Here is a 25,185-nt window from a genome sequence, read left to right as displayed (position 1 = left end):
TTGACTTACAAATGATGGAGCGAGGCCCAGATGAGTAATGGTGCATCAGTGAGTCGTTGGCAGAGCTGGTCTAGATCTGATTGTGACAGATACTTTTTACAGACACAAAAGGGCCAGTGCAGGACAGAGTGGGAACTGTCATGGCATAATTTAGATAGAGCTGTCTTTAGGTTCTTGTGCATGTACAAGAAGAAACTTCTCATTTTCTCTCTGCAGCACATTTGTGGCTGGGATCTAGAAGAGCATGCTCTTTGCTGAAACAGGAATTTATGCCTCAGTACTAGATACAAGTGCTGTTTTTCTCCTGGTGCATCAGCAGTTTGAGTTGTGGGACTAGAGCTGAGAGGAGAAATGTGATCTTCCCCAGCGTCGCAGTGGGACACTACTGCGCCTAGCACTAGCTGAATAAGCAGCCCGGGTCCCAAGGAAAGCACGCAGCGGGCCTGGGCAGCAGGCGCACGTATGTCTTAGTTGTACGAGTCAGTATTGGGGCCCTCAGGGCTTCCCAGTTTCCCTTTTGCTGGAGCAGAAGGGGAGGGGAGGGCGCTGCTCGTGCACGGAGGCAGTCCAGGCCACTGTGCACTCTCTTCGGTTGTGGAGACTCAATCAAAAAGATCACTCAGAATGTTATTTTTTTATTTTATTGTTTAACTAAACGTTTACAGGAATTGTCCATTGTAGAAGGCTTTCCTGCCACCTCTGTTGCAAGCCAGCTCTCCCTTGACAGCTCTAAGTTATTTGTGATTTTTTTTTTCTTTTGGCTGAAGCTTTGAACTGCTAGAGGTCGTGCTTTGACAGCTCTGAAGAATTAAGTCTTAAACAAATAGTGTGTAAAGTTTGAGCAACAGCAGCGTGTTTTCCTACACCCTGCAGGTCTTGAACTGGAAGGCCTGTTTTTAATGAAAAAAGATGCCTACAGAGAAAAAGACCTCTTTCTTCAGATCACACTGGTTTCTTACAAAAATTGAAAAGATCATTTTCAAAATTCCTGTCCAGAAATGTTTCTTAAACTTGCAAGCTCAACTGAGCAAAGTGGTTTTACTTTTTTTTCCTTAGTTCAGACCAGCAGCTTGCTTTAAAGAACATGAAATACTTGTCTTCTACTTGGATTTAATGTTTCTGCTTTTAAAGGAGTTTATTTTTGCTCAACACTTAAACAAGAAACAGGAAACTGAAACATAGTGCAGAGTTTAATCCTATTTGAAAATATCTGCATGAAAAAATTCTGTATATTTTTCTGGGCATGTGTTCTAGTTGTAAGGAAATGGATAAAATAAACTGTACTTTTTTAGTCAGAATGCACATCACTATTCTCCTTCCATTTTGTCAGGAAACTTTGCATAGTGGACACTTTTATATATGCAGACAGATGTATTTTCTAGATTTTTTCTTAACATTTCACTCTACAAATAGCTTTCAAACTTGTTGTTAGAAATAGAATTTTAAATTTACATACCAGAGTTTCAGTATCTGTAACTGTGGTACCATACACGTCCTAAATTCTTTAGAAATAGTACATTCCAGATTTTGGAGAAAAATTTGGATTTGGAAAATTACAGTAAAGCTTGAACTCTAATTAGTGACATAGATAGTAACAATTCTATTTTCTAAATTAGCACATACCACCAGTAAATGAAAAATCAGCATTCTTTTGCTTATGCTAGAGTAGTAAAAGTCATCTATGTAGTAAAACTCTGTAAAATCACTTTTCATTAAATCATAATGTTGTGGACAATAGAAATACTTAAAGATCTCAAGACAGAAGGAATCTTTTTTTTTTCTCTCCAAGGCCTGTTTCGCAAAGCAGATGTAGTAAGCTTTGTATGTTGGTTTCCACTTCTCTCAATTTACAGCTTTAAAATAAACCAACCAACAATGTCCAGCAGCCTTTAACAACACAGCATGATTGAAACGGATATTCTTACTAGCGATAACCAATGAAGTAAATATGGGAGGATGCTTATTTCTATTTTGTGAAGGAAATATTTGTCTGGATCATGATTTAAGCTATCATTTTCACCAATATTTTTAGAACTTTCTTTTATATTTGTATTTTCAGTATCTGTGGTTGCAGATTTTCTTTGACTTTAATGAAAAACAAAATATTCAAGAGAAACGGTTTAAGGAAGAGTATATTGAGTTCATATAAAATACATTTCAGCAACGTATATTTGAGTTTGAGATATTTTTGTTGATGAAAAACAAACTATTAGAGGTCAGGCATGGGGCAACAGCATCTGTAGCCTGGTCAGATTCCTTACTGTTTTCTTCTGATTGATTGTGGGTTAAAGAGAAGACAACAAAGGGAATGCCTATGTCTAATTAATAGATGGCAATGTTTATTGTATCTAATGATGGTGTTTACAAAAAGTAAACATCTGTTCTGTCGTTCTCTGGGTTATGACACAGTTCTAATATATTTGTGTGTTTTTATTTTGGTATACTCTAAAACTCCTGACCTTGTTTCAGATGGTAAATTGGTGCTGGTCATTCTCTCTCTCTCTCTCTCTCTCTCTCTCTTTTTTTTTTTCCCCAGATAGTTCTAAATTAAGTATATTGCACTCTGTGTCTTTTTTTTCTTTCCTCCTTCCCTCCCTTTTTAAGTAAAGTAAACAAATCCCACAAAACTCATTTGATATTTTTGGTTTCCCACATCTATTTTTGGCTGCTTGCATCGTGGGGGGAAAAATGCAATGTGGCTCATAGCACAGTGACATACTAGGTTATATATGTCTGTTGACTGGTGAGAGGTGTATTCGTTTTTGAATGTTCTAAGTGGAAGTATACGCACAGATATTGTAGTAGTTGTTTGGGATGTTTTTGTTGATGGTACAAGTCGTCACCTGCATTTGAATTTGCAGGCTTTCCTCTTTTCCTGCCTTGGGTTTTGTCCAGTGATAGGACGAGAGGCAGCGGGCACAAACTGAAACACAGGAAGTTCTGCCTGAGCACGAGGAAAAACTTATTTACTGTGAGAGTAACAGAGCACTGGAACAGGTTGTCCAGAGAGGTTGTGGAGCCTCCATCCTTGAAGATGGTCAAAAGCTGTCTGTACAGGGTTGTAGGCAACCTGCTTTAGGTGACCCCACTTGAGCAGGGGGATTGGGCTAGATGATCTCCAGAGGTTCCTTCCAACCTCAACCATTCTGTGGTTCTGAGGTGGCCTGAGGTGGGTTCTGAGGTGGGTTCTGGCAGCTGGGGCAAGTGGCTATGGATGAGCGGAGCCTGCTCTGCTACCACCATGCTTCTGGGCTGAGCATTTGGCCTTCCAGTTAGTTCTGGTTCATAACTGAGCTCCTGCTGTATAGGGATGATGGGCTTCCTAGGTTGTCATGCTGGACATTTTCAGTTAGCAGTCAGGAATGCCTCTGGTCTGGCCAGTTGAATGAGATGAAAGTTGGGGTCCTGAATATGGTTTGTATGTTTGTAATGGAAGCTTGGTTTTACAAAAGGATATGATGTCTTTAGCAGTTACGGATATAGTGTGATCAAAAATGATTTTTTCATTCGGAAAAGGATGTGGTTTTTTGCCATATGATTTTTTTTTCTCTTACACTCTGAATGTAAGTTTTAATACTGAGAATTGTTTTAATGCTTGAGAAGTTGAAATTAGGGCTTTTTATTGCTTAAGGAAAATGAAGCACAAAAAAGGAGACAACGCATGATAGTAAATTACGATGATCCTTCATTTGTTGGACAGGATTGTAGCTACCTCTTGTAGTGTGTGTTATTCAGGAGCTCTCTATAAACAATGAGGAGGCCTATCAAAATACTATGTTTTCTTTCTTTTGACCTGTTGGCTGCTTTCCGTTTTGAACTTGACTTGATAATGACAAATTTTCTTAAGAAAAATCCTGAAAACCCATGTTGATTATTTTGTGGCTTAAATCACAGAGAGAACAAATAAATAAGGACATCTGTGGATGGGATTCTGCTCAGATACAGGGCTATACACAGCTCTGGGGGAGAAATATTCACAAATATGTGAACTTACATGTATGCATAGCTTGCATATACCACACAAACTCCTAAATTCAGCTGCAGAGTTGTAAGAAGTGCGTGTTCAGGTAGTAGGGAGAACAGACTGGAAAAAAAATGTAGGTAAGAGAAGACAGGATGAAGTGATGTAATTTTTTCCAGTCTTTTTCCAAACAGTCTTTTAAAAAAAGAATTTCAAGTGCTGTTTTGTTGCAGGCACATAGATAGGTCACAGTGGATGAACAGAGTCAATGATGCTAAGTACACAGAGACCTAAGACTGCACTAAAATCAGCCTCGTCTTTGCTTATGATATCTGCCAAGTCTCAAGCTCAGGAGTCTTTGTTCTCTGCTCCTGTTCATGTCATTATAGACTGCAACGCCAGACACTAAACTGGTCAGAACAGACCTCTTACAACCAGGATATTTTCCTCTTCTATTGTCTTATTTGTCTCTTCTGCTTACATCAGTGAGTTTTGGATCAAACCCTTACTTCCATGAAAATCTTAGAGACTGGAGATGAAAAAGTGCCTTTAATTTTTTTTTTTTTTTTTTTTTTTTTGTGGAAAAGAAGTAAGTAATTTAGGCAGTTCTAAAACATCCTCATAATTTTTTTATTTGTAACAATTTCTGCATTTGTCGCAAGTTCATTAACTCACTTCCTACTGTGGTTTGTACTGGCGAGGATTGTTGCAGGCAATTAAACCTGAAAGTCACACGATAAACACTCGCTGTTAGTTTTAGGCAGAGACAGATGTCATCTGTTTTACAAGAAAAGGTCACCTTCTTGCATTATCAAGTCTCAATCCAATAGATTTAGATTTCTGCCTCTAAATCTGTGTGATCTAAAGAAACTATGTAGTGAACATCTGACCCCTGTAGTGATGTTTAGACTTCCACTGTTGTAAATGGTGCAAAATCATACTACTTTCGAAAACACATTTTGCTGTTTAAGTACAGTGAGATACTTTATGCAGGATTTATATTTTAACTGAATGGCTCATCTTAATGATTTTAATATGTAATGACTGCTCCTGCAAAGGTAGAACTTCAGAGTAAAACGAGTTGAGAAGGAGGGAAATCATTTGTAATTCATCATGTGAACAGACAGAGAATATAGCATTCATAATTATAAAAATGTGTGTATTTGTCTTTTGTGGTGTACATGAAAGGAAAAAAAAATCTGCTAGACCACTGAAAGTAACTTTTAACTGAGCTGTGGTTACTCCCTGCTGGAATGTAAATCCTCAGGAAGTTTGAAATAGGTAAGCAAACATGAGGAAAGATAACAGGCAACGTACAGAAAACAAAAATACTAAAACAAAAATACTACTAGGACTTTCGGCTCTTTGGTTTTAGAACAAAAAAGTAATTTATTTGAAACCAAAATGGCATCATATTCTGGTTCACTAACAAAATCTGGAGAGTTTAGCAATTGCAGGCGGATGTTGAGCTGGCCGCATATAGTTTCTGAGAGGAACAGGAAAGCACTGCTTTAGCTTTGGTGTCTCTTGTCTACTTGCATGCTTTAGCTTTGGTGTCTCCTGTCTTCTTGCAGACCTTTGGAACTGAGAAGTGTTTATTTGGAAGGCAAAATACAATGCTGGTAGTTAAACATGGTTTAAGCAAAGTTAAGAGGTTGTTATAACTGTTGGAAATGAAGCAGGATGTGTTTGCTTGCATCTTCATTACCATTTTTATAGAGGACATCTATGCCGTCCTGTTTGCGTGGACTCTAACCCAGTCATGCACACTCTGCCTGTAAGTGGCATGAGCCTGGTGAGGGCCGTGAGGTGGGAGTGAGGAACTGGCTCAGGTTGTTCCTTCTTCAAGTCTTGCTGATGTGACCAGCACCAGTCTGGCTTGAACCAGCTTGCTTAGGCCTCTGTGGTTGGCAGATTAGAAAGCCTTGTAATAAAGCGATGAAAAATAATATGAGATAACTAGTGCCATGAAATCTTTCTGCTGAAGTGTTCTGGGGATACCTCGTGCAAGCCAGACACCAGCTGAGGTCTAAAGCACCAACAGATTTCAGCCTGAACTTGGGTGTAACTATCTGAAAGCAACAGATGTAGTTAGAGGAGCCTGATGTCTCTGCAGAGTTAGTTTTTTTCTCTTAATGCTTTAAATTCCTGCCACTTGAATATTTAAAGTGGTTTTGCTGTATTAAGAATGAAGCAAGGAAGTAGTTGTTAAGAATATGTTAGATGTGTCAGGCTTTGCTGCTGGGCCCTCCTTGTGATGTACCTTGAATCTCCACAGATTCTCCAGCACACTTTTTTCTTCTCCCCCCCCCAATTCTTTGCTAAATAGAGTACTTCAGCCATACAAAGTGAAGCGATTCAGAGCTCTGTGTATTTATTCAGTAGTACTTCCTATCTGACTTCTAAAGGGGACATACTTGCCCAAGACTGTTGAGATACTTGTCTGCTTATTGAGGATGCATATTGGATCCCTCTTCTGACTTTGGCAGTTGTCCTCAGAGATCCCCAGGCACAGCTAGGAACTGGGAATTTGAAAATTGGGTGCTCCACCCAGTCCTAAATAATGGAAGCCACTTAGGTCAAACATTAGTGCTTTTCTTCTGTTGCTGTTGTGTCCTATTGCATCAGTGAAGTTACCTACAGAACAAGAAGTTGTCTGAGTGAAGTCAGTGGTTAAAATAACTTCCTGTAAAGAAGGTACCTACAACCACAGGGAAAGCTACTTTATCCCTGAGCTTTTTTTTGAAGGGCAAATTGGAAAGAGTTGCTGGAAGGAAATATGAAGGCAACTTTGTTTCTGGGTGTATGGCTGTGAGGTCTGAGATGAGGAGTCAGAGGGCAAAAGTATTTAGTTTGGGGTTACCCTGTGATACAGCAATACAGGGGTGATGCCTGCTATCACTGTGTTTTAGGGAAAAATCTCACAGTGGTATTGTTCTGCTTCTGAGAAAAAGGGACTATTATTTTATGAAGGTAACCGGTTTACTTTTTCAGTGGTTGTGGGGAAATAAAAGAAAATAAAAAGGCAATAATTCATCATCAAGAACCCCCAAAACATTACTAGAACTGCTGACGTACAGAAAATTTAGGGTGCTTTCAGGTATAGAGTGTCTAAAATAATGTTAAAAGATTAAGCACAGTACTCACTCTTATTTTTATTTTACTAAAAAATTAATAACTATCATAGGAAATTTATCCCAGGAAGTTTCTGTAATATAACCACTGGAGAAGTCCAGTTTATCACTATTTGTATACAGAACTATTAGTTAGAAAACCTCTGCCTTGTTTTACAGCTGTCACCGTGAAATCCCTCTGAGCCTGGTGACAGTAGTGGACTAATGGGGCTGAACAACAATCTCGATCTCTAAAGGAGAGACCGGTGAGTGGTAAGTCTCAATTTTACCCTTGATTTACCTGTCTCCTAACTCACTTCTCTACATGTGTTAATACTATGTTCACCAAGCAACAGTCTCTTCTAGGGACAGTCTGATAAGTCAAAATGTGTTATTCTTCATGGCTTCAGCAGCGCTTGGTCTGTGAACAATCTGTCTTATAAAATATGGATTTGGGCTGTTTTGTTTATTCAGTGGCTTGAGAACTGGGCTCCTTATCCTGTTACTGCTGTTTAGCAGGCCAATATATAGTCCCTAAGCTGTAGTAATCTTATGCAGGCAACTTCTTATCTTGCTGAAAGTGTAAGGTAATTTATTTCTATTTAGTTCACAGTGATGTGAGGTTAAGCTAAGTGACTTTGTGTTTGCTGTGGTTCAGTTGATGCATTGTAACTTGCTAAAGTTCAGTACCTTGATCTTGAGCTTTTATCTTTGTAGTCATCAATGCAGCATGTCTGATCTTCTTGACAGGCAGGTCTTCTGAGCCCAAGAATGGCATTCCTGTCTGTCACATCAGTGTTTTTCTTATGTCTAAGATCTTCTTATGCTATTTAGATTCTAAGCACTATTTCTAAAAAATATATTTTCTATTCTGTTCTAGAAGTGCTGTTTTTATGGAATTATATTTGGATTGGGTAGTAGATATTAGTTGTATCTGTTTGGTGACATCTGTCATTCTTGACCAGTCCACTAATCATATCAGTCTTTTAAAGGACATAGTGTATTATAGGAAAAATAAGCTTCAATTCATTCTGCCGCATACACATGTTAATACTACAGTATTACTACACTGAATTTTGTATGGTTACTGGATTAAAAAAAAAAGGAAAATGTATGCCTGTGGGTAGGACATAGCCTCACATTCCTCAGATGTGTGTTTTTATGTGCTGCTTTGATTATCATATGCATTTTCACATGAAGAGCAGGTGGCTGCAATGTTAGGCTCATGTCTCAAGATATGAACTTGTTTTAGATATGACTGGCCTTGCTGAAGGGGTTCTCTACAGACAAGTGGAGGTGATGGTCTTTTGCTGGGCTGACTGGTTCTTATGGTCCTGTGGCTGATATGCTATGGCTGCAGGTTCCCAAGACCTACCAGTCCATGAGAGAAACCCTGGCAGCTTCTCTGTGGCTGCTCTTCCTCCTTCCTGGTCACTCTCCCTTCGAAATGAACAGACTGGTGGCCCAGACTCCTCTTTTCTGCTGCTGAACTTGGGCCAAATACTTCTGCAATATTCCAGTCCAGGAAACTGGAAGCTGGTTTGGGTGCAGCTGCAATGTGGCCAACGGTCAAAATGCACTATTCGGCCTCATTAAATAACCATATGGGTTTACACATTTGTGAGGCTTTAAATAATCCTAAATTGGTGGTTCTTTTAATTGAATTACAACACTTGAACCTCTGTGATCTGTATCTTCAGACTTTGCTTTGATAAATCATGAAAGAAAAAGTATTTGCACTGTTGCTTATCTTTAAGAGTAAGATCTGAGACTTTCTCCTAGTCTCACAGTGTTAGAAGCTAAGCCTCTTTGGAAGACATTGAATATCACAAGGTTTATAATTCCTGGTGTGATATATAGGTTCACAGTTGCTTTAAAACTTCTGACACTGCTCCAGCCTCACAACAACACAGTGACTGAGAAGTATACCCTGTCAACGTGGTGCTCCTCCTTGTGGTTCCATCCTAAGATGTTTTTCTCCCTTAGTTTTCTTTGCATACGTACCTATCTTTGGTCTGATTTTCCATCTCCCGATGCAGCATTAACCTATACGTGGATGAGTATGGACCTATGCAATAAGATGAGTAGGTACCTCTGTGCTCTCAACTTAAATATATGTTTGCTGTATTTGCCGAATTTAATTTAAAATGACGCTAGCTTTGTAGTCTGTATAATTTGCTGTTCTAAAAGACATTTTTTTGATAAATCCATTAAAGAATTTCTTGTAAATACAAGAATAATTTTCTTGGCATGAAATTTACATTATTCAAAAGTTTAAAAGTTTCTGGGGGAAGATTCAGTTCCTGCTTTTACTTTTAAACATGACACCTGCTTATAGGTGTATTTTTCAGGTAGATAATCAGCTTTGCATGGTTTTGAGAACTCTATTTTAATCATTTGAAAGGTGACAAAGCTGATAGACTTGGCAAACTAGAGCAAATTGACTAAAAGACTAGCTGATTGATTTTCGAGGTGATTCCACTTTGCTACAAGTCTCTCAAACCCTTCTTTAGCACCCATGTCTCAACATGTCTCAATCTATATGCTGTAAAAAAAATGAATTATATTTTGTTTGTTCAGACTGACCACATGATACATTTTCCAGAAGATTGAATACTGTTTGGATGTTTCCATAATCTCTGCCTAAAATAAGACATATTGATTTAACTACTTACATGATTTTTTTTTCTCCCTCCTCCACCCCCCCCTTTTTTAAGGGGTGTTAACTCTCAGACTTTAGAGGTTGAGGGGAAAGAAGATGGAATAACACTCTTTTCCTTAACTGGCTCTTACTTATGCTCGTAGGTGATAGTAGGAGCCCACTGGGACTTGATAACAAGTTAGTGATCAGCTTAGAGATAACCTGCTCTACACTAGCTGCTCTTAGTGTAGTCCCAAACTGAATAGTAAGGATGCTGTCCTGTGACTTGTATCTTGCTAGAATTAATTTCAGGCTATTTTGAAAAGAAGACTTGTCAGCTTTGGTACACAAGTTGGAGCATGCCAAGAGTCATGTGAGCTAAGGACAAGTTTTTCTTCTGACTGATGCTTTATTCTCCACAATGCTGTGCCTAAAACAGATTTGTCTTGTACTTAAGTTGTTACTGCCATTAGTTTTATTTATTTATTTATTTATTTATTTATTGAAACTAGACAGCCAATGTTTGAGACTGGAATACCATATTTCTGCTTATTTGTCTACTTATCTACCTTTCCCCACATTCTTCTGCTGTTCTTTGAACTGCGAGCAAACTGAAGATTGCGAGACTTCTGAGGAAAAGGGAGCATGAGAGGCCCAAAAGCCTTCCAGGATGGAAAGAAGCAGCCATGTTACTTTGCCCTTCCTCCCTTTTTTGTCCTCTATCTCCTCAAGAAGGCTCCATACCTAGAAATTCGTTCTGGCAATGCTCAGTTGAAAGAGCATAACAAAAATAAATCAGGAAGAGGACCCTGGCAGGAGAGCAGTGACTATATGCATTATGCTTCTTGAAATAAGCTGAGTTCTACCCAGATTTCCAGGCAGAATTTGCCTGACTTTTGCTCTGTGAAATTTAGTCCTTACTATATAAAAGAAAAAACAGTGCGTGGACTTGAAGAGGACAACAAATAGCAACTGTTTCAGGGAACTATGTTATAAATTTCTGGGTTTTCACAATCGAGTGTCATAAGAGGCCATAAGTTTTGTGGTACTGCCCCCACCCCTTTTTCTATATGTGTGTGTTCTGCAGTATTTGAGATGAAGCCACTTTGCTACAGCACCTTTCCAGGCCCACAGCCTGCACAATAAAATACCCTGTGGAAGCTCTGTAAAGCAGTTCTTCCAGAGCTATTGAAATCTTTTTTCTCTTCTTGTTGGCTTTTCTTTCAGTGCCTCACAATTCTGAAAAATTGCACTAGAGCCAAATGCCAGTGTTACACTTCGAGAAAACTCTAGTGGCCGTAAAGCAGTATTTTTGTCATGAGCCAAAGGCCCAGTAGTTTCAGGAACGTGACCCAAAACTACGTCCAGGCGCAACATGTCATGTGTTTTCTGTAACTGAACTAGAGCGTGTTCAGGGATTTGGAGATTTGCTTATCTCCAGTTTTGCAGCTTTAGTAGCCAAACATTTGGGCATTGCTTAATGGCAGGCCTGGAGTTTTTGATCTGTGGTCCATGAAGTGGTGGAAAGTTGCATGGTATTGCTTTCCCTTCTATTCAGTTGTGTTAAAGAGGCCAAGCAGACCTTAAATACTTAATGTTATGTAGCCCTTGCTTTGGAAGAATTTTTTGCATGATGATCATTAGGTGAGGGGGCTGAACCTGTTCACCCGATGAGGCAAAGCTGCTGTAGCTCCATGACCCAAGGTCCAACCAGTAGCAAGACTGAGAATGTATTCCCAGTAGGCACCCACACACACATATACAGCATACAGGTGCGTGTATGTGTATATGTGTGTACGTATGAATGTATCTATGTGTATATATATGTGTGTCTGGCTACACAGATCAACATGGACAAGCATACTGAGTACTTGCACAAGCGGCACCAGTGGTCTCCTGTTCCCTTCTCTGGCTCATCAGGAGGAAGCTCCATTAATGGGATGTATATATGCATATGGACAACATGTATCCCTTCAGTAGTTGGTCTTAAACACTCAGTCCATCCAGCAACTGCCCCTGGATCCCCAGTCTCCTCCCTGGGACATATAAGCCCCCTAGGTCTGCAGCCTCACTGCAGTTGTTGGTAGACACCTGCATACCAGGTGCATATTTGCGCATATGCACAAATGGGTCTCAGTTGATGGCCAGGCTCCACCGTCTCCCTGGCACTTGACTGGGACTCCCCTGCTCTTCCTGGCAGCCAACTTCCCTATGGTCTTGCCCTTAGAGAGAAAGACCCATGAGGCACGCACACATGTCCACACTTTCCTTCTCTCAGGCTTCACAGTTGAACCCCAGACCTTATGGTTTCCCTCTCAGTCAGCCAGGACTACCCTGGTTTCCCTCAGTAGCTAGCTGCCTCTGTGGTTTCACTGTTGAAGACACACATGCACGCATGCCTGCACACACACACACACACACACTAGCCATTCTCCCACTTGAACCCAGACCCCATGGTGTCTGGCAGCCAGCCCGGACTCCCCAGTCCTCCTTGCAGTAGCCAGCTGCCCTGTGGTCTCACCCTTGGAGATCCCCCCCACACACTTGGTTCCCCAGTCATCTCACCTACTCATCAGCTAGCTTGACTTGATGTTCGCTGGTGATTTTGTCCTTATTCCTGTGCCCTCTTTTTTCTGGCGCACAAGTCCTCTCACCTGCTGGCGCTCCAACCTCCACACACACATGCATGCAGACTAGAGTCCCCCACACAGGAACAGTTAGGAAGGAGTTTAATAAGACAGGACAGACTATGATGATGAGGTGCAGGGCACGGCTAAGCAAGTGTACTGACTAGCCCTGTTTATGTACAACCGGATCCTTTTTATCCCCATATATCTTTATTTTCCCGTGCTTGTTCCTCCCCAAATTACCTAGATCCCTCCCTTTCTGTGCCTTTGGTTCCTCCCCTAAACACCCCATAAGAAGCCTTGCGCAGTCCCCAGGTGCTCGTCCGCTGCAACCCACAATGCGTCCCACACTGCCAGGCAGTGAAGTCTTCAGTCTGAGAGGTGATGGTGATTGCTGCTCCCGTTGACTCACTGTGATGAGTTTCTCACCTGGACTATGGAGCTGATGCTCTAGGCAGCTCTGGCAAGGCCTGGACAAAGTTTCTGCTTCTCTAAGCAGGTAATTTGGGTTCCTCACCATGGCTCTGCTGTGATGGGCCTGGGAGTAGCGGGGCCGGTATTTCTCAGGTTCCCCCACCTGCCATTGACTCTCCATGCTCCTTTGTGCTTGTGGAGGCAAGCTGTTTGCCACGTAACCTGATGATGATAAGTGTTCAATCCACTGAGATGAGGGAGGCTTCATTTGCTTCAGAGAATCAGTTTTGAAACCTCTGATGTAGAGTTGTGTGATTTAGTTTCTCATTCGCTTTCCTTCCTCAAACTTTTAAGGAGCAGTATGTTCACATCTGAAAAATGTTGATGTCAAGATGTGACTGGAACATTTTCCCAAACTGAAACCTGCAGCTCTTTGGTCATCTTTGTCAGTGAGAGAGTTCTTGCCACTTTGAATGAGCACAGTTGAGTCTTAACAGCCTTAAAACTACAGTCAGGATGAGGAAACAGAGCTGCAAAAGTATTTTTTTCTGGAGACTTGGCAAATGTTTTTCTTGCAAAATCAAATACTTTTATAAAGCTTTTCTGATTAGCTCTTCCCAGGTCCTCCTGGCTCTTTTTTCTCTCTCCCTTTACCATTGCAGAGCTTCCCCAAGCATCTTGTTTTCTTGTACTTGCTTTTTACTAGCCTGTCAGCCAGTCAGGTGGCTCATGGAGTTTACAAATGTGGGTCGGATGTCTCTTCCAATTACTCATCTCCTGAGTCTGCCTTCTTGGATCTTTCTCCATCATACCGATAGCCGTGATGTTCAACTTGCCTGGGCGCACTTTCACCAAAGAGATTTGCGTGCAGTTTTGCCATCTCTTTTCTATTCCCTGCCTCTAAACTACTTGGCCTTCTGTCTCTCCATCTCCCTTGCACATCTGTTAGAAAGCCACCACAGTGCCATTAATTTCTCTCCTTTTGAGACCAGATGCTAGGAACTGCTCTCAGCTTGGTATAACTGGAAGTCACATTGCTTACTATTTCCTCTTGACAGCAACATCGATCTGCTTTGCCTTGCTGAGAGTCTTGAGTCCCCAGCTCTGACATTTCCTCTGTTTCTGTCTGTCACCTTCTAAAAACGTCTCATACCTCTCAGCCAAATCCTTCTTCCCATCTGTATTCTATTTTGAGCTCTACTTTTACCGATTGTTCTCCATGTTTAACTTTAGCACTTCAGCTGCTGCAGCATTTATGTACATCTTCTTGGATTTTGTGTTTTTTGCTAAGCCTAATCGGGACATATTAGCACCACCTAACTACAGCCCCTGTGCAGTTAATGGAGGGAGGTGAATGCTTCCACAGTGGTGATTCCTGGCACCTAAGTTAGCTCCTGCTTAGCTTAAGTGCTCTGAATTACACTCTTCCTGTCTTGCATGTAAGTGGAGAATTCAGTGCATTTTCTGACTCTCTCAGACATTCTTCAATGCCCAAATTGCATATAATGGATATATATGGATTGTAGTAATTTTTACCCTATTACAAAGATCAGTGGCACTACAGAACTTGAAAATATGGCTTTTTATTTATGTTTCTATTCTTTTATTCCCCATTGTGGGTTGCATCTGTAGGAGGAATCAATATATTTGTTTTTTTAACTTGATTTTTGTGGTTCTCGCTTTCTATAGGAGAATTTGAATGAAAAAAATTAAGCCTACAGACTATACATTTCCTCTTTTTAGTAGCTAGATTACAGGTTGTTAGTCCTTAGTGATAGGGAACATCAGAGCAATAGAGCTAAAAAGGCTTCTCTCCAAAACTAAACAAATCAGAGATCACACATAAAATACCCCAAATCTGTTACTTTCTTGTGTGGAAAGCTTTTTATGTGGGTTTAAAAAATGATTTTTTCCTTTTCATTCTCTTAAAAAAGCTGTAATTACTAACAATTTCATTCAGATAGGCAAAGTTTGTTATTATCTTGAAAAGACTCAGTCAGGTCTCCATAGTATTTTTTTAAACCTTCAATCAATTGTTTTTGGGAGGAGAAAGCGGGGGGTAAAAAGTAGGTAGAAATAATGTGAGATCACAACAAAAAGAGACTTGTACTGATAGCTGCTATCTAAATTATAGTCCATAAAAATAAACACAAAGCTCATTTATGTGATAGCTGACAAAATGTCAGGTCCTTTTAAAACAGTTTGAACAGTGTTTGTATGGTTTCAGCCTATCAGGTGGATTCCTAAAAAGGTAGGCTATTTAAGAACACAGCATAATAGGCACTGCTTGTATCTTATCCCTTTCTAGACCTACTGTAAAAAGAAAAGTACTCGCACTTTTGGAAATGGCTTAATGTGAAGAAAGCTTTTACTAGTCTTCCTTTAATTTTAATGTGTCAGTTCCTTTTTCTAGCTTAAATACAGCTTTTTAAACTGAATTACAGCTTGTGTATTTTAAGATTCTTTCTAGAGTTATGGGTGTGGATCACATAGTTTCCGTACTCTGCTGTGCATGAGTAGGAGTAAAGGAAACTGCAATTTAATGCTGGTATTTGGCCTTACTTGTGATTTTCTCACTGAAATAGTGCTATGAGGCAATTAACTGAGCTGGAGGTAGTTTGGTGATTCTCAAGCAAAATGGATGCTTCTGAATCTATAAATGACTGTTCTTGGTATTAGACACACAATTTCTTTCTGAGAACATGCTGAAGATCTGATCCTTTTCCTTCAATTTGGTGTCTCCATTCAGTCTTGATAAAACTGGCAAGGAAGAGTATAATGTATTCTGTTTCAGAAATCTTTCATGAAGGGTGGTTAGAATTATTTCTTTCCCAAGATAAATTAATGGAGTACTACTGCTATTTTGGATTATAGCAATCAATAAAATATTTTTACATTACTTGGCTTTGTGGATCTTGCTGGTTTACGTTTGTAACCATCATCTTGTACTTACAGCAGGCTTTTTTTAGTAGATCTTCTTTATTTCCAAACTGATTTCATGGGTGTTTATGAAATCCTAACCTGGCAGAAGTGAATGTACTTTGAAACACACCTTTATAAGAATATGACTGTCATTTATTTGTTAGGTTCAGAGCTTAGCTTGGAAGTTATCATTTAATGATTCATAAGAAAATTGAGCAATCACAACGACATTCTGTAAAGGAAAGATCATGGTGACATTCTGACCACTGTCAGAAATATGGTGATGTTTTGGTTGAGTAAGATTTTTTTTGGTTCCTTAAATAGTTCTACATTGATTAAACCAGCTTTACAAGCATTGGGTGATGAATAAACAGAATTCTTCCCTCCAAAACTTAAGAACTGTCCAAAAATTATTCAACGATACCTCACAAGAAAGTTTGTCCAATGTTTAGTGCACTAATCAAAGCTGAAGATGCAGTTGCTAAGACTCCTTTGGAAGTATTAGGCAAGTAGTCAGTAAAATCATTGAAAGTTAAGTGCCTGAATATGAGGTAGGCTGTAGAAACTTCTGTGCATCTCAGGCTCAGACTCTATCTCTTTCAGTTGTCTATTTGTAAAAAAGGAAACTTTACCTTTTTCTGCTTTGGGTTAAAAATCGTGAGGTAATCTGGAGAGAAGATAAGGGGGATAATGTGATCTGAGTGTTTCCCAGATCTTTGGGTGCATGCCCGGGTTATATCCTGACTGTCTCAGTGCAAGACCCATGCCAACACACTCGTGCTTTTTCCCACGCTAATTTCCCTACCAAGGAAACCATGGATTTGTGACTCAGGTGAGTTTGGGAATGGCAGCTTCTGCTCCACAGTGGCAGAGTTTGGAAGAACCAGTGGTCTGTGACCACTGTGGACCTCAACAGGCAAGTGTAAAAGTATCCATCAGTTCCAGATAGCTAAAGTACACTATAGACGGAATTAAAAGAAGATGGAATTAGGGGAGCAGAGTAATAGAAAATGTGTACTTTATTGCCTTTAATATAAAAGGATGATGTAAATGATCGTATTAGTTTAGGCTGCTGGAACTATGCTACAGGCAGGAGGTTGTATTTAGAGCTATGCGCATCATTTTTGTATATAGCTGGAGTTGTTTGGTGACTTAGATGAATCTAGTCAATAATTGACTGAATGTATGACATACATTTGATGGGAACCTGAGTGGATGAAGATCTTGTAGAATCACAGGATATAGATGTCAAAGAACTAAGCTTAAGTAGCAGTTACTAATGTTTTCCATTTAGTCATGCTTCCTTATCTAAGCACAGAGGCATTGATGGAAAAGGTCAGGAAGTAATAAAGCATTAAACCTGATGATCAGATGATGCAGCATGTCCAGCTATGCCTGCTCAATCTAACTCCCCTTAAATTCAAAGATTCTGAGTTCTGTCCTGTTTTAGAAAAAAAGAAAAATATATACAGAGCAAATCTGGAAGCATCTATAATCTCAGGTTTTCTCTTACTCCCTTACTACCTTTTCCTGTCTCAGTGATGATATCCTGTGCAATGACACCTTTTAACATACAATGAGGTAAAAATAATATAATCTATCTATCTCTCTGTATATATCAATACATACTTCTGGATTACATATAAAAAATATAAACAAATTAAATTGATAAAAAAGCCACAGCTCAGATGTATCACTTAATATTCCAATATGTACATGGAAAAAGGTGTCATATCTGTTGGAAGTGTCAGTGAATGGTGCACAAGGGTCTGTCTGGGGCAATCTGTCAGTGTGTTTATGTACCTGAAGAAAAAGAACATGGTTTATTTAATAAGGAGACTTTGAATTTATTCTTAAGCATGCTTGCTTTTTGTATTTTTTACCTTTTTCCTCTTATTACATATACAAATTGGCTTACATAGGTCTATGGCTGACTGTTCTTAGAATAAAACTTATAGCCTTTGATATTAAGATGTTTTGAAACCACTTTAGAAATGCTGAGGTATTACTTTTTGTGAGCTTTTCCATGGCCTAATTTTGGGAAAAATCCCAAATGATCTGAAATCAATTAAGTTCTGAATGTTAAAATTTAGATTAATTGTGAGAGAAATAGTTTTCCATTATCAACATTTTTAATAAGCTTTCCCCACCTCAGGCTCCTGCTGATCTGGATTCTGACACACTATCCAACATGTGCCATAATCTTTGAATGATTTCAGTGGTATTTGGTGACACTAATCTAGAGAACAGTTTATAGTTCATCACAAATAAAGGTTTGGTTCACCCTTAGTGACTTAAAATTTGTGAGCTTGCAGATAACTCCTTCCAATTGAATTTTTACATAATCTGTTTTGAGAGGAGAAATAATGAACTTTGAGAGAAAGAAAAATGGTGGTTCTTTTAACTTTGGCTTTTGTGTTTGAGATCTGCTACTGGCCAACATTCATTTCAGCCCTTCTCCGTGCTTTCTCTATGTGGTGCTGTATGATCTAACAACAGGGGTAACCTGCCTGATAAGGGCAATGGGTCCCAGGAGCAGGAGTAACAGAACTAGGCCCTTAAATCTGTCTAGGGAGGCAATTCCTATTCATGACCCTGCTAATATACGAGGAGAGGATTCCTCTGGTTAAAGCAGGAGTTGGATAACTAGCAAAAGATAACTTGAGAAAACAAAGACAAAGCATTAGAAGTCTGTTGTATAAACACAGCAATCTTGCATTATAGCTCTTCTTTCCTGATGCAAATGAAGAGGAGTAAATTTTATAAGAAATGATGAGCAATAGTCAACAAAATTATTCAGACTCACATTTAGCTTTATTGTTTTTTGGTTTAGTTTCCGCAGTGCAGCAGATGGCCTTGAGGAAACAATGAGTCTTTGCATCTACTTTCTCCAGCACTGACAATTGTTCTTTCTGAGGCATTTGAAGAACCTACCAGTGATGGGTCACAAAGGCTGGCATGAGATTTACAACGTCTTGCTTTGTGAGGACAACAGGAAAAACTTCACTCAGAAAATGTATGGAGTGTATTGAACCAACAAAATAAGTAGATGTAGACAGTTCCCACGAGAGTGTAACATTTTGTTTGACTGTGCAAGGAGCTGTAATGTTTAAGCCATGCAGTAACATACAGTTGCCTCAAAATGAATCTACGCCTGGGTTTGGGTGTCTCTTTTGTTAGGATTCACAGATTAATATTCAATTGAAATTATTGTATAAGTACAGAAAATGGGCCATGCTGGTCTGAAACAGAGAGGTGGTTATGCACTGTAGAAAAAAATAAAGATTGTTTGGAATCAGAATATTGTAAATATGTTGATAGAACAGATTACAATATATTTAATTCTTAGAAGCCTGGGGAGGCCAAGTGTTTTCTTAAGAGCTTTCTCTGCTATCCAGCACGATCTCTAAGGAGTGTACATAAGACTTGAGATAACAGATGCTTCCAGACTTGCTCTGTATAGCTTTTTAGGAGAAAGACAGAGCTGTGAATTTAAGGGGCATTAGGTTCGGCAGACAATAATTGGAAATGGTTCATCATGTAATTATCAGGTTTAATGTACTATTATGGTGGTCTTGACCTTCTCTATCAATGCAAAACATGGACAGATGTTGGTATTAAAGAGAAAAAGGGAGCAGAAGTGGATAGATATGAACAGGCCAGATGCTGAAGATCAGCTGACATTATGCTGACATCAAGTGCAGTCTGGGGAGCCCTTCTCACCCAGGCAAGCCTTTGCACGAAGCAAATGTGTCAGTGCCTGTATATGCAGAAACCATGGCAGTGTCTGTCCATTGGTTTCTTGTCTGGTAACTATGTCTTTTTAGCTATGAAATATATTTTGCTTGCCTTTTTTTTTAGCTTATTTCTTTGATCTTAGTCTGTCAGAGTCTTAGAATTAAATTCTTCTTTCATCGCTGGGAACAGAACTTAAAGAAGAAATGGGCATTTAGGTCATCTTGGGCATTTTCACCAGATGTGCAGAAGTGTACTTCCCTCTGAGATCTGTATGCAGTATGTTACAAGTTTCTTGTAAATTTATGGTTTCTTTCCAATGCAAGATGTATAGCTTTGAATATTATGAGAGCAATTAAAAAAATGGAATTGGGTCATAGCTACAGCAGTAACTTGAGAAAGTGTTCTCTCTTAAGAGATGTACTTGTGTGGTATGGTGGAAATGGTTTCCCACAGCCTCTTTCAGGTTGCTTTGCTAACTATTTTTGTAAGAGATAGGTTCAATAGGCTGCTGAGACATTGGCAGCTGATGCAGCGACAGCAAAAAGTTCAACCACTACGGTGCCTGTAGTCGTTCATCTTCACCAGTCTTGAGATAAATGTGACAACTAAGTGCATTCCCTTCCCTCCTCCGTGACCCAAACTAATGCTCTGCAGTGGTCCACATGTGCCTTCTACTGTTCATTGTCGGTGCGGGATAAAGGTTGTGGTGCTCATGCTATTCCTGGTAGGAGTTTTAATTTTCCAGAGAAGCAAAGAGTGCTTTGGTCATAGAACATCACAATACCTGCAGAAGATAATTAACTGGAAGAAATCAACCTGTTACTGATCTGGAAGTCTAGTAGTCCAGTGGCAGTACTACTGAAAAACTGAAATTGAGTTTCTGTTCTTGTCTGTGCTGTGCACATGTGAAGTGACTTTCGTTAAGTCTTGTGGTCACAAAGCTGTGCTTTTTGAAACAATACAACAGTATTTCCCTTCTCAACTGTTTGCCTTTTGTCTCTTTTCAAAATAATGTGCACCTTCTGGGGTGAGTCTCTTTTACTGTGTGTGTGCACATGGCGCCTAGCTCCATATATCACTGCCCTCTAGAGAGGGCCTATGGAAAGTACTGTAATGCCCATCACAACAGTAAAGACAGTCTGGGCCTGTTCAGAAGAGGTGTTCTGCTTTCTTCTTGAAAACATTTGCCTGTGCTCCTCAAGAATTTGCGTCTGTGGACTCTCACCTTTCCGTAGAGTTCAGAAAACCAAGGCTGCTAAATGCTAAGATGCAGCTGTGTGTGCAGCTGATGGAAGAGTGACTGGAAGGCTTGAAAGTGGCAATGTGAAGGAGGAGGTGAGGCATCACTGTGGATACTGCCAGTGGTCTTCAGTCTGCTTCTGTTCCTGTATTGCACTGGGACCAGGTTCATCCTCAAAGAATAAAGCATTTTTATTCTGGGAAGAAAAAAGATCAAAGAAGTAGAAGTAAGTTTTCTCAGTAATAGAAATTTGACTGTAGACTGAGCTTTCATAAAAAAGCAAGTTAATATGGAGTCTGACAATCTGAAAGATGATGTGGGAACCATGTCAACCATCATTGCCATGATGACTTGAGGAAAAAAAATATCCCTGAGATAGGGACTTGAGGAGAACAGGCATCTTTTGTCCAGTCATTTGCAATGTGGTCTTTTTATTATTCTCTTATTCTCTTTGTTATCCTTATAAAAGGACTAGGGGTGTGTGTGTGTGTGTGTGTGTGTGTGGTGAGGGGAAGTTGTTTGGGTTTTTTTTCCAGGCATGCTGTGGATTTTAGCATTCTTTTGCCAATATGACCATTTCAAACATGAAAATAAAGCCTTGAAAGCTCGAGTGCAGCAAAGGTTCACTGCTGTTAATAAATCTGGGGAAAGGGTGGGATTTAACAGCTCCTGAAGGTTTTCCAAGCGACAGGTAAGATGCTAGTGGTTTTAGTGGTAAGAGTGTAGTTTAAATGATTTTTCATAGGCACCAGCTATACTTTATCCCACTTGTTTATGTTAGCTCCATGGCCATGCTTCAAGGGTTGTTTTGCTCAACTTGATTCCTCATCATCTCTTGATTCCTGCCAAGCCAGTATTCTTGGCTGCTTTGAGATGCATGGAGAGAGTAAACATTCACCATCAATAATATGAGGTTTGCTCAGCTGCTGTAATAACAACCAGTTGCAATTGTGAATAGTGTGCAGTGCATATACGTGCATTGCATGGGTGGGCTTGCCTTTAATTTGATTAGGCTTTGCAGAAGAAGGGTTTAGTTAAAAATGAGAAACCCACAAAACCCCAAAAGTCATTCTTTGATATTAGCTTTTCCATGAGAAATCTCACTACAAGTCTGTTTATCTGGGTGATAGCCAGCTGGGCTGCTGAGTGTGAGGAAGGATACTTGGCTATAAATGCTTTGATGTAAACCAAGGAGTTTTTCCCAAACTATCTGGGATGTTTATATGAACGGCTGATAGGCAGGTCTGCACGTTTCTACGGCACTGTCCCTTGGGCTAGTGGCTTCTTTTGACGATGCTCTTCTGAATTGTCCCATTGTGATTAGTTTCTGTGTTGTCGACCTGCTGGGTCAATAGTAGAGAGGTTCGTCTGCCTTTTTGGATCGCTGGATTTCTCAACACTGTAATTACGCAATATAATATGCTATTCAGAAAGTAAAGTGTAATCAGTTCAGTGTTGCCGGGCCACATTCACAGACAGTGCATCTCGTATTCAGTGCCTAGCTTTGACCCAGATGCAGTCCCCTGCAGCTCTGCTCGTTTCCCGTAGGCTCTTCGCCCTGCATCACAAGGATTTTCGCACGTGTGCGTTCCTGATCCTTCCTACCCTTGTCCTCTCTCACTGCATTCAAAGCTGTATTTGTCCTCCCCACAGAACTTAAGAGGTCAAAGCCCTTTGTTAGAAACTTGTGATGAATAGACAGATGCTGCCCTAACTTTCTGTTTCAGAGTATTGCTTGTGTTTGAGTCCTGTCCTTAGTCTTGGTGACAGGCCTGGCGCTCACAAATATGCTTGGACAAAACACCTGATACTCACAGTAGCGTAGCACCTGGCAGACCACAGTATTGACCTGGCTTGCAGAGCAAGCTTTGACATTCAGGGTAAATATATTCAGAGACTACCAGAATTACCTTCCTGAAAAATAACAAGCAAAATTGCCCCCCAAAAATAAACTCAAACTTGCCGCTGAAAGAAAGAGCCGCAGTGGTCTACTGGCATGCACAAATGCACAGGCACCCGGGCGGCGTGTGGGCACGCGCCCGCGTGACACGGAGCCGGGGAGAAAGAGAAAGCAAGCGCTGAAACTTAAACTCCTCCTGCAGCTCTGCATCTGCTCTGAGTCACGGCTATGACTCACACCGGCAGCGCTCATGTTAGCTAGCGTTCAGATGGAGCAGCTCTGGCAAGAGAAGAAGCAGGTTATATTATTGATTACCTGCTGCAGCCGGCACTCACGCCAAGGTTTCCCTTTTACGACCACAGCTGAAACGCAGGAGGCTCTACTGAGCGCTGCTGTTGTTATCATTTCCTTAAGGTAAGGCTGCCTGTTATTTGCTAGAGAAAGATGTGAAAGGGAATGTAGAGCTTGTGACGGTTGAGCATCTTTCTGCCGCTGCTTGTTCTCAGAGGATGCTGGTCTGTGCAGCCCCATTACTGCAAAGCTTTGTCTCGGCTGCTTGCGGTGCCGTATGGAGAATCGTAGGGTTAACGGGCAGTGCACGTCCTAGGAAACAAAATAACTATATTCTCATTCATTGATGTTATGTAAGGCATGGCAGCCATGTTAAGGACAGAAAACCTCTTTCGAAGAAACAGTGCTGCTAGACATTAGGGCAGGGAAAACAACTAGTTTTTCAGCAGCCTTCTGCTTGTTCTTTGGAGAGCACTGCAGTCCCGGAGTCCTTGCCTAAAACTGAATTTACTGCTTTCTGAGTTTCTATGTTAATAAAATTAAAAAAGTAGCATTAGAAATGACTGAATAATAGTAGTTCATCCTTAAAATCACAGTGGTTTGTCTTTAGTATTCAGGCTGGGTGTATGTGTGCACTGTGATCTGTGCATTGCCAGGATGTACATCTTGTTTGAATAAAGTGAGCTGCTTCAAATAGTTGAAACAATACCTTCAGATGCTTTTTTTTTTTTTTTTTCATTTGGTGCCACTACAGGCCCATATATAATGTCCTGCTCTGCTAATTGGTTATATGCAGAAAGTGGGACATATTCTAGTTAGAGTTCACATATGCATAGTGACTAAAACAATCTTTTGTAGTGATTGTAGTGCTATTTTATTCACTCTGGTGCTATAATTTTAGTGTAGTCTAGACTGGTACTACTAATTATCTTCACATGGAATCTACTGAGATTTTTTAAATTAAGGTCTTGTTTTGTTTTGTTTTGTTTTTAAATTGCAGTAATGGACTTATCATTCCATTCAGATACATCTCACAGTGAGGCTGGCAGCTCTCTTAATAACAAGGAAGCCTAGTCACTTCTGTGTATTGTTTTCAGGATAGGAGAAAGATGGTATTTTGGAGAACTGATCATTCATTCACTAGCTTACTTTCAATTACCTGAAAGTACCACTAATTTCCATGTAAAATCTACCCAGAAATGACCACTGTCTCCTTTCAAGGAAATACTACAGCGTGCTTTAGATTCTTTTTAAATTTAATCTACTATTTGCTAATTTGAAGCATTCACTGATGCACAGTGTTTTGTTCTATGTTACTATGAATTAACTAGATTTGGCATTATTTCCTTTTTAAAAACGATTAGGATTCTTAATAAAATAAAGAGAAAAGTTTATTAGTGCATTTGCAGTATCTTCAGACTTCTTGTGATGTCCAGCCTAGCTCTAATATGAGAGAAGCTTTTAAAACAATGTCATTCTTGGACACCCATCTCCCAAAGCAAAATTTTCATCATCGATTCGTAGTTTAATGATTTATGCTTCTGGTTTAAAAAAAATTATATATACATACATATAGATATATGTGTGTATATATATATGTATGTATGTATTTCTCACATTACAGCATAATAAATGCAAGCTAGTTTATCTAATATTAGGTGTGCAGTGGATGGAAGGCTTCCCAGTATTGGAGTCCTGGCAGCTGGCAGTCTTCCCTGCCCCCTCCCCCCCCCCCAGTCTGAACAGATCCAAATAAAACACTCCTTTAGTCCTAACTTTTCCATTGCTTTGAATCTGAATTAATGTTCTCTGAGATTGTGTATCAGGATTCTGTTTGCCATCAGGTTTGTTTTTAAGCTTGTATGCTTTTAGACTATGTGTTCTGTATTATGTCAAATTAGAACAAATCATTGATGATAGTAAAACTTGCATGAATATATTTAAAAGATAGGATGATAGTGGCACCTGAACTAACATAACTTTGAACACAGGCTCTCTCCATCCTGCTTGTCCACAGACTATTTTTGCTAGTTGTGACCACCAGAGAGAGCTCCCTCCGATTACTCTGGTGCTTGAGTTATCCCTGGGTCCGTGTCCCTTATTTAGTGGAATGCCATAAATGTAAAAGAACATCAGCTGAAAAAGAACAGAAAGCCCAGCCTTGCGGGGTAGATGGGCAGTCTGTGTAATGTGGAAAGCTTGGAGTAGGAAGAATTGAATTAAAAACATTTTTAGCATTGATTTGTTACAATTGTGTCATGGTGATTACCTGCCTTCTTTGAAAGATAGGGACAACTCATAACTAAAATGTAAATAGCCAAGGTAGAAAAGTTTTCTG

At 39.9% G+C, this 25,185-nt stretch overlaps 1 protein-coding gene across 10 annotated transcripts in view; it reads left to right on the top strand.

Annotated features, from left to right (window-relative positions):
- INPP4A (inositol polyphosphate-4-phosphatase type I A) overlaps positions 1–25,185 on the top strand; it is a 134,033-nt gene that overhangs the window by 14,743 nt on the left and 94,105 nt on the right. For 9 of the 10 annotated variants that reach the window (XM_062601588.1, XM_062601583.1, XM_062601587.1 and 6 more), the window contains exon 2: positions 7,255–7,347. The gene's annotated coding sequence lies outside the window, so the exon portion shown is untranslated. The remainder of the gene's footprint in view (positions 1–7,254; positions 7,348–25,185) is intronic. The other variant, XM_062601579.1, reaches the window with a different exon arrangement.

This window comes from Rhea pennata, chromosome 1 (genome assembly GCF_028389875.1).
Source record: "Rhea pennata isolate bPtePen1 chromosome 1, bPtePen1.pri, whole genome shotgun sequence".
Taxonomy (NCBI): Eukaryota; Metazoa; Chordata; class Aves; order Rheiformes; family Rheidae; genus Rhea; species Rhea pennata.
Note: the sequence above shows the minus strand (reverse complement) of the source record. Positions and strands in the feature narration are given on the sequence as shown.